This window comes from Saccopteryx bilineata, chromosome 4 (genome assembly GCF_036850765.1).
Source record: "Saccopteryx bilineata isolate mSacBil1 chromosome 4, mSacBil1_pri_phased_curated, whole genome shotgun sequence".
NCBI lineage: Eukaryota > Metazoa > Chordata > Mammalia > Chiroptera > Emballonuridae > Saccopteryx > Saccopteryx bilineata.
The window spans coordinates 76728577-76741093 of record NC_089493.1 but is presented as its reverse complement, the minus strand read 5'-3'; the positions used below and the strand labels follow the sequence as shown (position 1 = coordinate 76741093).

Sequence of the window (12517 nt, the reverse complement as noted above, 5' to 3'; positions counted from 1 at the left end):
GAATTTAAATGTCAGTGAATGTACAAACTAAAGCTACAATATCCAAATTTTGCCTATAAAATAAAAAATGAAGCTTATAAAAGCATGTGAAAACTTTCTAGGTTGTTGAGGGGATAAAGAAGCAAGGCCTGCCACACAGTTCTTTTTCTTTAAAAAAAAAAAGATTTTATTTAATGATTTTAGAGAGAAGAAAGAGAAAGAGAAAAAGGAAAGCAGGAGGAGTCAGAAACATCAACTCATAGTAGTTGCTTCTTGACAGGGTGAGCCCTGGGTTTCAAACCAGCAACCTCAACATTCCAGGTCAATGCTACATCCACTGCACCACCACAGGTCAGGCCTGCCACACAGTTCTGATGCAAATGTAAATTAATAAAATGTCTTTATAGTGCAACTCAGCAACACAGATCAGTAACCTTAAAATATTCTCTCTTTTTTTTTTGCCAAATATTTTCACTTTTAAAAATTTATTCTGAGCCTGACCACGCAGTGGCGTAATGGATAGAGCATCCGACTGGGACATGGAGGATCCAGATTCGAAACCAAACCTGGTCACCAGCTTAAGCACAAGGTCGCTGGCTTGAGCGTGGGATCATAATAATGACCCCATGGTTGCTAACTTGAGCCTAAAGGTCACTGGCTTGAAGCCCAAGGTCGTTGCCTTGAGCAAGGGGTCACTCACTCTGCTGTAGTCCCTAGGTCAAGGCACATATGAGAAAGCAGTCAGTGAACAACTAACAACTAAGGAGCTGCAACGAAGAATTGATGTTTTTCATCTCTCTCCCTTCCTGTCTTTCTGTCCTTATCTGTCCCTCTCTCTGTCTCTGTCACACACACACACACACACATTTATTCTAAGGACTGACTTGTGGTGGTGCAGTGGATAAAGTGTCGATCTGGAACACTGAGATCACTCATTCAAAATCCTGGGCTTGCCCAATCAAGACACATATGGGAGTTAATGATTCCTGCTCCTCCTCTCCTCTCTCTCTCTCTCTCACTCTCTCTCTCTCTCCTGTCTCTCTAAAAATGAATAAATAAAATCTAAAAAAAATTTACCAGCAACAGGGTATTTCTGAAGTTAGAGCATATACATTAGTTGGTTTGCAGTAGTAGTCATTATGTGTAATATTAATAACATGAAAAATGTTTACAATAAATTGGTAATCCAAAATATCTGATTTTTTTTTATTTTTTTTTATTCATTTTAGAGAGGAGAGAGAGAGAGAGAGAGAGAGAGACGGGGGGAGGAGCTGGAAGCATCAACTCCCATATGTGCCTTGACCAGGCAAGCCCAGGGTTTTGAACCGGCGACCTCAGCATTTCCAGGTCGACACTTTATCCACTGAGCCACCACAGGTCAGGCCTGATTATTTTTTTAAAAGGAACTTTAAGCTTGTATTTATAGACAATCTTTAAAGAATTTCTAAGCAAGCCTGACCAATGGTAGCAGGGTGGATAAATGTCAACCTCAAATGCTGAGGTTACCAGTCCAAATCCCTGGGCTTGCCCAGTCAAGGCACATACAGGAAGCAACTACTACGAGTAGATGCTTCCCTCTTCTCCCCCTTCTTTCTCACTCTCTCCTCTCTTCAAAATCAATGAATAAAATCTAAAAAATAATAAAAATAAATAAAACAAGTTCTAAGCAAGAGGTAAATTCTTATTAATTCTTGGATAGTGTTTTGAGGAAATACTACAGTGGCTTTAGGTAAGATGGGTCAGATAATACTATGCTAGGACACCTATCTTAATAAGTAATATTTCAACTTAGTAAATTCTTAGGCTTAATTTGTTTCCACCCATAGATAATCCCTCAGTGGGAGAGGAAAGGCAATGGAGAGAGGTCTCCTGCTCTTTGCATGCTCAGGAGAGTTGGCCATCAGTCTTGCTCAAATAGGTCCTTCTTGGGGAACAAAAGGCAGGTCTGGGTGCAAGGAGGACTAGGCACCCAGTGCCAGGGCTTTCCAGGCCCTACCTACGAGCCCACTCGTACACCAAAAATATTATCTGTGTTTCTTACAAAGTTAGCCAACTAAGCCAGGAATCTTGTTTTCTTTCCTGTGTAATTCATTTCCCAAAACATCAGTCAGCCCTCCTAATATTTTATGGAAGTGAAGAACTGAAGAACAGTTTAGACAGATGTTTCCTCTAAAACAACTTTCCAGATGGGGAAAAAGGGGTAAAAATTTGTATCTCTTACTCATTGGTCAAAGGAAGTGTAAGGTATGACACGGTATTCAGTCAAGAAAATTGATTTTATTATGATAGAGGGTAAAGCCAGAGGTATAAAAGTTAACTGCCTGGCTTAAGACTCAAGACATTTACATTCCCACACAGTTCTTACATAAATTTAAGAGAGTAGAAATATCTGACGTTGTCAGATAAAGATCTTCAAGGACTTAGTGGTATGCAATTTTTCTCTATAACTGAAAAATCTTCTGTAATTACAGAAAAGGCTATTAGTTTATTTAGAAAGAAACTTCTGCTCAGTTCTCCAGGATTCTCTATTTCAGTGCAAGGCCCCTAAATGGATCCAGTTGCCCAAATAAAAAACTTTTTCTCTGGGTTTATCATTTTTCACCTGACTTATTGTAACAGCCTCTTAACTGACCTTCCTGTCATCTAGAGACAATGACACTTAGCTAGAAGTCTAAATCATAAATCTGGTTATGTCACTTTTTCTTAGAAACTTTTGGTGGCTTCCTATTACTATTGAATAAAAATCCAGACCTTTTAGTTTGAGCCTCTCCACAATCTGGTCCTCATTTATCTCTTTACCCTTATACTTATCTTGTGCTACTTCTTCTCTCATCTCTATACCAGGGGATCCAAAGTGAAATGTACAAAATCACCCTCTGAATATGGGATGAATATATGATATTTGAACATCTACAAACTGAGAAGCAGCAATAGTAACTGAAAAACTGTCATACATTGAGAATCAAGAGTAAGCCACTGCAAAGCTATGTTCAAGAAGAAGTTTATATATATATAATATATAAACTTTCTCTCTCTATATATATAACTATATATATATAATATATATATATAGAAAGAGAGAGAGAGAGGTTTTTTTGTATGTTTCTGAAGTGAGAAGCAGGGAGACAGAGAGACAGACTCCCACATGTGCCCTACTGGGATCCACCTGGCATGCCCACTAGGGGGTGGTGCTCTGCTCATCTGGGGCATTGCTCCACTGCAACCGGAGCCATTCTAGCACCTGAGGAAGAGGCCATGGAGCCATCTTAAGTGTCTGGGCCAACTTTGCACCAGTGGAGCCTTGGCTGCAGGAGGGGTACAGAGAGATAGAGAGATAGGAGAGGGGGGAGAGGGGAGGGTGGAGAAGCAGATGAGCACTTCTCCTGTGTGCCCTGGCCGGGAATCGAACCCGGGACTTCCACACACAGGGCCGACGCTCTAACACTGAGCCAACCAACCAGGGCTCTTATTTATATTTTTAAAGTGCCTTGTGGGGGAGTGTGTCTTTGTTCCATGTAATAAGAATCTACCTAAAATACTTAGTGTCTATCTGTAGCGATAAGTTTAATAAAGTACATCTTTCTGTGCATTTACCAAAAGTCAATACATAGTGCTACAATTTATTGACATGGAAACTTGCCTACAAGATATTAAGTGAAAAATAAGATCATGCAATGGTATGTTATGATATCCCATTTTTGTTTATATTGTATATGTGTATATATAGAGAGAGACAGAAAAAGTCTGGAAAGATCTATACTAAAATGTTACCAATGGTTACATCTATATGAATGGAATTACAGGGCAGTTTTCATGTTTTGTTTTCCTTTCTGTTTCCAATTTTTGTTGTTCTGGGCAGGCATTATTTCCACAATCATGAAGTTAAACTATTAAATTATTTCAATGTCTGAAAGAAATGGGAAAAATTCAGAATTTTAGGATTTTCCTTATATGTGATAGAGTGACTAAGGGTTAGTTAACTACATCCAGAGGCAATAAATCATTTTTATTTATTCACCAAACATATTATATACCAGCCAAGCACTAAATGATAGATAAGCAGGACAAAAAGTCTTCATCTTTTAAGGATCTCACAAAGTAACAGGATGATAAATATATAAATAATAGCTAAAATACAGGTATAATAAATATAATATAACATCAGGCATGTAAGTTAGTTATAATAGAGGCACAAAAAAAAACATTTAGGAAGAGATACTCAAATAGGATCATAAAGGACTTAGAGTATGAGGAGGGAGTGTAATCAAGGAAAGGGAAATACAGTATGTCCTAAGGTTTGAAGGCATGAAATAGCACACTGTAATACAGTGTGATCTAGTCTCGTATTATTTGATATAACTTACTTGGTTAATCCTAACAATGCCCAGCCTGACCAGGACGAAACGCAGTGGATAGAGCATCAGATTGGACATGGAGGACCCAGGTTCAAAACCCTGAGGTGGCTGGCTTGAGCATGGGCTCACCAGCTTGAGCGCAGGGTCACTGGCTTAAGTATGGGATCACAGACATGACCCCATGGTTGCTGCCTTGAAGCCCAAGGTCGTTGGCTTGAGCCCAAAGGTCGCTGGCTTGAGCAAGGGGTCACTCTCTCTGCTGGAGCCTCCCCATCAAGGCACATGTGAAAAAGCGATCAATGAACAATGAAGGTGCTACAACAAAGAATTAATGCTTCTCATCTCTTTCCCTTCCTGTCTGTCTGCTCCTGTCTGTCCCTCTTTCTGTCTCTGTCACATATACATACACACTCAAATCCTAACAATGACCAAATGCCAAAAGAAAGAACATTTTATATACCAATATAATGTCCATAAGGAAGTGCTCACAAACATATTTCAAAACATATTAGTATTTCTTTTTTCTTCTTATCTTTTTGACAGAGAGAGGGACTGATAGAGACAGACAGGAAGGGAGAGAGATGCAAAGCATCAATTCTTTGTTGAGTCACCTTCGTTGTTCATGATTGCTTTCTCATATGTGTCTTGACTGGAGGGCTCCAGCCAAAGCAATGACCCCTTGCTCAAGCCAGTGACCTTGGGCTCAAGCCAGAAACCTTTGGGCTCAAGCCAGCGACCATGTGTCATGTCTGTGATTTCCTGCTCAACCGGCTCAAGTTAGTGAGCTCCCACTCAAGCCAGATGAGCCCACACTCAAGCCAGCAACCTCAGGGTTTCAAATCGGAGTACTCCATGACCAAGCTGATGCTCTATCCACTATGCCACTGCCTGGTAAGGCCATATTAGTATTTCAAAGTTACTATACTATCCTGGTGAAAATGTGTTTTGCAAATGTTGACTTCTGTTCTGTCCTGAGATGCAATGTGTTGCTTCTCCAGGTTACTGACAAAGCAAAACAGCACCTGAACAGAAGCAGTGAAGTGAATTCAATCCATCATCATGTTTATTTAATATAGATTACACTGATAAAAAAATACAAACAACATGCTAAAACTAACAGATTTAGTGAAAAACTACACAGGTTAAAGGAAAAAAAGCTTTAGCTTCTACTTAAAGCTCAGACAATGGATAAATGAGGATCTGCTTAAAGGACACTATGTAACACATGGCCAACACATTGCTGTGTCTTCTACCTGAACCTCAGTGCAGGTGGATTTAATCGTGATGCCAGGCTAGCAGCAGCAGAAGCTGGTACACTGCACCAGGGAACCAAAATAAATAAAATAAAGTTTTGGAAAATTACAGGATGATCATTTGAAACCAGCCCCCACATAAAGTACCTCAACATCAAATGGGGCTATATTTAATTGGATCACTTTAAAGAATAATGTCTAGCAAAGAAAGCCACCAAGAGTCAGAAGACGATTAGATAAACTGCAGTACAGAAAACAAAAAATAGGGCAGAGCCTGGCCCGGCGATGGCGCAGTGGATGGAGCGTCGGACTAGGATGTGGAGGACCCGGGTTCGAGACCCCGAGGCCAGCTTGAGCCTGGGATCATCTGGCTTAAGCAAGAAAAAAAGGGCTCGCCGGCTTGGACCCAGGGTCACTGGCTCGAGCGGGGGGTTGTTCGGTCTGCTGAAGCCCCCAGGTCGGGGCATGTGTGGGCGGGCAGTCAATGAGCAAGTAGGGTGTCCCAGCGAAGGACTGGTGATTGATGCTTCTCATCTCTCTCCATTCCTGTCTGTTTATCCCTCTCTCTGTCCCTGTATTAAAAAAAAAAAAAAAGGGCAGAAACCTTAGGTTTTCTGCCAAGTCAAAAAAACAACAATAATAAAAAAAACCCACATTGCACCAGACTATGCAGAGGCATGACTATCTTTTCATTGATTGTCAAGAATCTAAGTCTCATTTTTTTTTTTAATTACAAAGGAATAAAAGCAAAATGTTAAGGAACAAGAACCACTATGTTTTGGAAAGACATGTATGAAGTGATTAATAAGTCAAAAATATAAATAATAATAATAATAATAATAAGTCAAAAATATTTATTAAATCCCTACCATGTGTCCATTAGCTTACTTACTGAGTATTTTCTTAATATCTATTAGCTATTGTGTTACCTGCTAAGAAGAGAGAAATAAAAGTGACAAAATCGGTACTTTCTGGATTTTATAGTTAACTGGCCAGTCGAGACATACCAATATGAAAGAGCTGAGTAACAACATAAGTAAGGAAGTATTATAGTCTATGAAATTTGACAAAACAATGCAATTTAAAGACAATACATACTTACTTCAGAAGAGAAAGAGATCAGCTCATCTGGAACTTGGAGGAAGATCTCAGAGAAGGAGGATATATGCTGGATCAAGAAAAAAGCTTGGATTCTGATCTTAGTTCTGCATTTAACCAGTAAAATAGAATAATTTTGAGCAAGTCACATTACTTCTCTGAATTTTCATCTTTCTTTTCTCCTTTTTTAGTGAGAGACTCAGACAGACAGACAGACAGACAGACAGGAGGGGAAGAGATGAGAAGCATCAACTCTTAGTTGCCACACCTTAGTTATTCATTGATTGCTTTCTCTTATGTGTCTTGACCAGGGGGCTCCAGCTGAGCCAGTGATCCCTTGCTCAAGCCAGAGACCTTGAGGTCAGGTCTATGATCCCACACTCAAGCTGGTGAGGTCACGCTCAAGCCAGATGAACCCGTGGTCAAGCTGGTGAACTTGGGGTTTTGAATCTGGGTCCTCAGCATCCCATGGAAGCTGATGCTCTATCCACTACACCACTGGTCAGGCTTCATCTATATTTTCATACTTCAAAACAGAAGTTTAAGATTAGGCAATCTCTAAATTGTCTTCCCCTTCTAAAATTCCATAATTTGAGAATATACAAAAAACGTAAAGTTAACAGAGTACAGTATTCAAAAAGTGCTTCAGACTGACCAGGTGGTGGCGAAGTGTATATTGCATCAGACTGGGCTGGGGAGGACCCAGGTTCAAAACCCTGAGGTCACTGGTTTGAGCATGGGCTCATCCAACTTGAGTGCAGGCTCACCAGCTTGAGCGCAGGGTTGCTGGTTTGAGCATGAGATCATAAACATGACCCCATGGTCGATGGTTTGAACCTAAAGGTTGCTGGCTTGAAGCCCAGGTTGCTGGCTTGAGCCCAAAGTCACTGGCTCAGATGAGAAAGCAATCAATGAACAACTAAGGTGCCACAATGAAGAATTGATGCTTCTCACCTCTCTCCCTTCCTGTCTGTCTGTCCCTATCTGTCTCTCTTTCTGACTCTCTCTGTGACTCTCTGTCTCAGTTAAAAAAAAAAGTGTTTCAGAAAAATCTAAAGAAACTGGGAAGAAAAAAGTAAGCAGTCATTGGAAAAGGGGAAGCTAGCCTAATAATGGTGGGTCAAAACAAAATTATAGCTTACTGCATACTATCTGTTAATGTGGTCCAGCAGAAAAACATCTACTAAAGTCTAGTAGGATTAGGTAATTAGCAAGAATAAATTGCTATGATAGAAATCTAGAGGATATAAAAGAAGCCCAATAAGATTATGATCAGTTCTATGTGAGAGCATTAGGGTATGGGAGATGCCAATAATGTCTTGTAGGAGGAAGTCTGAATAGTTTCCTGTTTGGGCATTGGTAAAGGAGAAAAAGACTGGAAGCTTCAGGAGAACCTTCTGTCTCTGCTAGTTGCTCTGCAACTTCTCCTACCCAGCAGTGGGATTCAGCCGGTTCACATAGGTTCGGCAGAACCAACACCTAACATTTTGTTGAGGTTGGCGAACTGGTTGTTAAAATGGCACTTGTAATCAGGGTTCTCTCTAAGGTGGGCATCCGGGCAGCTGCCCAATTTAGAAATCACAGATTTACATTCCTTACTCTTGTTTAATGTTCATCTGTGCAACAGCGTATTCTAAATGCCTGTAGGAATGTTCATTTGGTCCATAGGTGAAAAATATTTGATGGGACTATACTTGTAATATTTACTTATTCATTTTATAAAACTCATTATACCTTTGGTGAAATACTACACTTCAGTTTCTTCATGTTTGTTACTTCAGTAAATTAACATATAACATAAAGAGAAAAAATGCCAAACAACCAGGGGGTGACAACTTGTATTGTTTTTTGTCAGGTACTATTTAATATTTTTTATTAATATTTTAAAACTCTTGCTTATAACATAATCTAGTTTTGTGTACCTCTTTTATTGTTCTTATTTAAATATTAGTTGCATGAAATAATAAACTACCTTTCAGTATATTGGCTTTTTATACTTAAAACGGTCATTAGGGCAGAGAACCAGTTGTTAAATTATTTAAATTCCACCACTACTTCTACCTACAACACTATCTGATACACCACAGGCACTCTATGAATATTTGAATAATTCATTAGTTGATTAATTGATGCACACACCCTGACATAAAAGCTTGAACAAAGTAGGCTTCCAATAGCACAATGCCTCAATAATAAAATTTTTTAAAGGTTTTATTTATTCATTTTAGAGAGGGGGGAGAGAGAGAGAGAAGGGGGGAGTTGCAGAAAGCATCAACTCCTATATGTGCCTTGAACCAGCAACCTCAGCATTCCAGGTCGACGCTTTATCCACTGCACCACCATGGATGAGGCAAAATTTAAAATTTTTATTTAAAAGTATTACGCACTGCATAATAACCTTTTCAATTAAGTATTTTCTCAATCAGCTATTATATTAATAATATAATTAAAATTTTATAAGTATCTGAGAAATTTGTAATATTGTTATTAATAATGAATAAATGGCAGTGAAAGAAGGAAGTGTGGAAGCATTCCAATATGGAATAGCTAAACAAAGGACCAAAGACATAATCTAATTTGAGAAACAGGACATCCTTATAGCTAGGAACCTAAAGAAAAATAAGTTTGAAGAGGCTGAGAGAGGCTGGGTTACAGTTCTACCAAAACTGTGGGTCTGCTGGTCCAAAATTATCAATCTTTTGACTCTTTTTTTTTTTAATTAAATTTAATGCAGTGACATTGATAAATCAGGGTACATATGTTGAGAGAAAATATCTCTAGATTATTTTGACATTTGATTGTGCTGTATACCCCTCCCGCAAAGTTAAATTGTCTTCTGTCATCTTCTATCTGGTTTTCTTTGTGCCCCTCCCCTCCCCTAACCCCTCTCTCCTTCTTCACCCCCTCCCCCCTCCCCCAACCCCCTGCCCCTGTTGCCATCACATTCTTGTTCATGTCTCTGAGTCTCATTTTTATGTCCCTTCTATGTATGGATTCATCTCAGTTTTTTTTCTGATTTACTTATTTCACTCCATATAATGTTATCAAGGTCCATCCATGTTATTGTAAATGATCCGATGTCATCATTTCTTATGGCTGAGTAGTATTCCATAGTATATATGTACCAAAGCTTTTTAATCCATTCGTCCTCTGACGGACACTTGGGCTGTTTCCAGATCTTCGCTATTGTGAACAATGCTGCCACAAACATGCGGGTGCATTTCTCCTTTTCGAGCCGTTCTATGGTGTCCTTGGGGTATATTCCTAAAAGTGGGATAGCTGGGTCAAAAGGCAGTTCGATTTTCAGTTTTTTGAGGAATCTCCATACTGTTTTCCACAGTGGCTGCACCAGTCTGCATTCCCACCAGCAGTGCAGGAGGGTTCCCTTTTCTCCACATCCTCACCAGCACTTATTCTGTGTTGTTTTGTTGATAAGCGCCATTCTGACTGGTGTAAGGTGATATCTCATTGTGGTTTTAATTTGCATTTCTCTAATGATTAGTGATGTTGAGCATTTTTTCATATGCCTATTGGCCATCTGTATGTCCTCTTTGGAGAAGTGTCTATTCATCTCTTTTGCCCATTTTTGGATTGGGTTGTTTGTCTTCCTGGTGTTGAGTTTTACAAGTTCTTTATAAATTTTGGTTATTAACCTCTTATCAGACATATTGTCAAATATATTCTCCCATTGTGTAGTTTGTCTTTTTATTTTGTTCTTGTTGTCTTTAGCTGTGCAAAAGCTTTTTAGTTTGATATAGTCCCATTTGTTTATCCTGTCTTTTATTTCACTTCCCCGTGGAGATAAATCATTAAATATATTGCTCCGAGAGATGTCGGAGAGCTTACTGCCTATGTTTTCTTCTAAGATGCTTATGGTTTCACGGCCTACATTTAAGTCTTTTATCCATTTTGAGTTTATTTTTGTGAGTGGTGTAAGCTGGTGATCTAGTTTCATTTTTTTGGAGGTAGCTGTCCAATTTTCCCAACACCATTTGTTAAAGAGGCTGTCTTTACTCCATTGTATTTCCTTACCTCCTTTGTCAATCTTTTGACTCTTAATAACTTGTTTTAATGTCAAAACTGTACAGATACCCATGTGATAGTAATTACACTTTTAGTGTCCATTTATTAAGAAAACATAATAAAAAAGCTTACGAAGGAATCACTTGTGATTTTAAATTAGTTCTAATTTTATCCATCACAACAACATCTTAGACATTTTAAAAAGTAGTGAGATTTTGTAGAAATTATTTATTCAATATATAGACATAGGTTAGTGAACATATGGATTCATTCATGCCCTCCCCACAAACTCTGAACCACTGCTATAGTAATAGTAACCATAGTAGTCTATTTATTGAGTACTTGCTAGTATACGTACAGTGCCTATTCTAAGCACTGTACATATATTAATTTAATTCACATACAACCATATGAGATAGGCATTATTACTATCCCCATTTGTGGCAGAGCTTGTTTTATTTCCTTATATTTCTTACCTTTTCCTTTACTAAGAGACCCTAATTTTGCCCCTTGGTCTCTGGGGTGATCATGTGAAGAAATTCAAATCAATGAAAAGTGGAAATGTACTTTTGGAAAAACCTTCTTAAATATTGGAGGGGGATGCCCTTCTTTCTTCCTGCTTCCTGGCTCATAGATACAGAGAACTGATTGATGGTTGCCAGACAGGAAGGAGGTTGTGGGACTGGGTGAAAAAATGAAGGGATTAAGAGTACAAATTGGGGCCCTGGCCTGTTGGCTCAGCTGGTAGAGCGTCAGCCGGTGTGTGGATGTCCCAGTTTCGATTCCCAGTCAGGACATACAGGAGAAGTGACCATCTGCTTCTCCACCCCTCCCCTAACCCTCTCCTTTCTCTCTCTCTCTCTCTCTCTCTCTTCCCTCTCGCAGCCATGACTCAATTGGCTTGAGTCTTTGGTGCTCCACCAAGGCTTCCGCCTCAGGCAGTAAAAACAGCTCAGTTGCTGAGCAAGGAGCAATGCTCCAGATGGGCAGAGCATCGTGGATCCTGGTCGGGGCACATGCAGGAGTCTGTCTCTCTGCCTTTCCTATTCTCACTTAATTGAGAGAGAGAGAGAGAGAGTACTAATTGGGCCCTGGCCATGTAGCTCAGTTGGTTAGAGCATCATCCCAATATGACAAGGTTGTGGATTTGATTCCCAGTCAGGCACATATAAGAATCAACTAGTGGACCTGACCTGTAGTGGTGCGTGGATAAAGTGTCGACCTGGAATGCTGAGATCACTGCTTCAAAACCCTAGGCTTGCCCCATCAAGGCACATATGGGAGTTCATGCTTCCTGCTCCTTCCTCCCACCCTCTATCTTCTCTAAAATGAATAAATAAAGTCTTAAAAAACAAAAAAAGAATCAACCAGTGAATGCATGGATGAGTGAAACAATGAATCAATATTTCTTTCTCCTTTCCTATCTCTCAAAAATCAAGAAATAAACACATTTTTTATTTTTTAACAGAGACAGAGAGAGAGTCAGTGAGAGGGATAGACAGGGACAGACAGACAGGAACAGAGAGAGATGAGAAGCATCAATCATTAGTTTTTCGTTGCAACACCTTAGTTGTTCATTGATTGCTTTCTCATATGTGCTTTGATTGTGGGGCTACAGCAGACTGAGTAACCCCTTGCTCGAGCCAGCAACCTTGGGTCTAAGCTGGTGAGCTTTGCTCAAACCAGATGAGCCTGCGCTCAAGCTGGCGACCTCGGGGTCTTGAACCTGGCTCCTCTGCATCCCAGTGCGACGCTCTATCCACTGCGCCACTGCCTGGTCAGGCTAAACACATTTTTTAAAAGTACAAA

At 39.6% G+C, this 12517-nt stretch overlaps 1 non-coding gene across 1 annotated transcript; it reads right to left on the bottom strand.

Annotated features, from left to right (window-relative positions):
• Positions 1-3367: 3367 nt before the first annotated feature.
• TRNAT-UGU (transfer RNA threonine (anticodon UGU)) lies at positions 3368-3443 on the bottom strand. The gene has a single exon. It is a non-coding gene; the product is annotated as a tRNA-Thr (tRNA).
• Positions 3444-12517: the final 9074 nt, after the last annotated feature.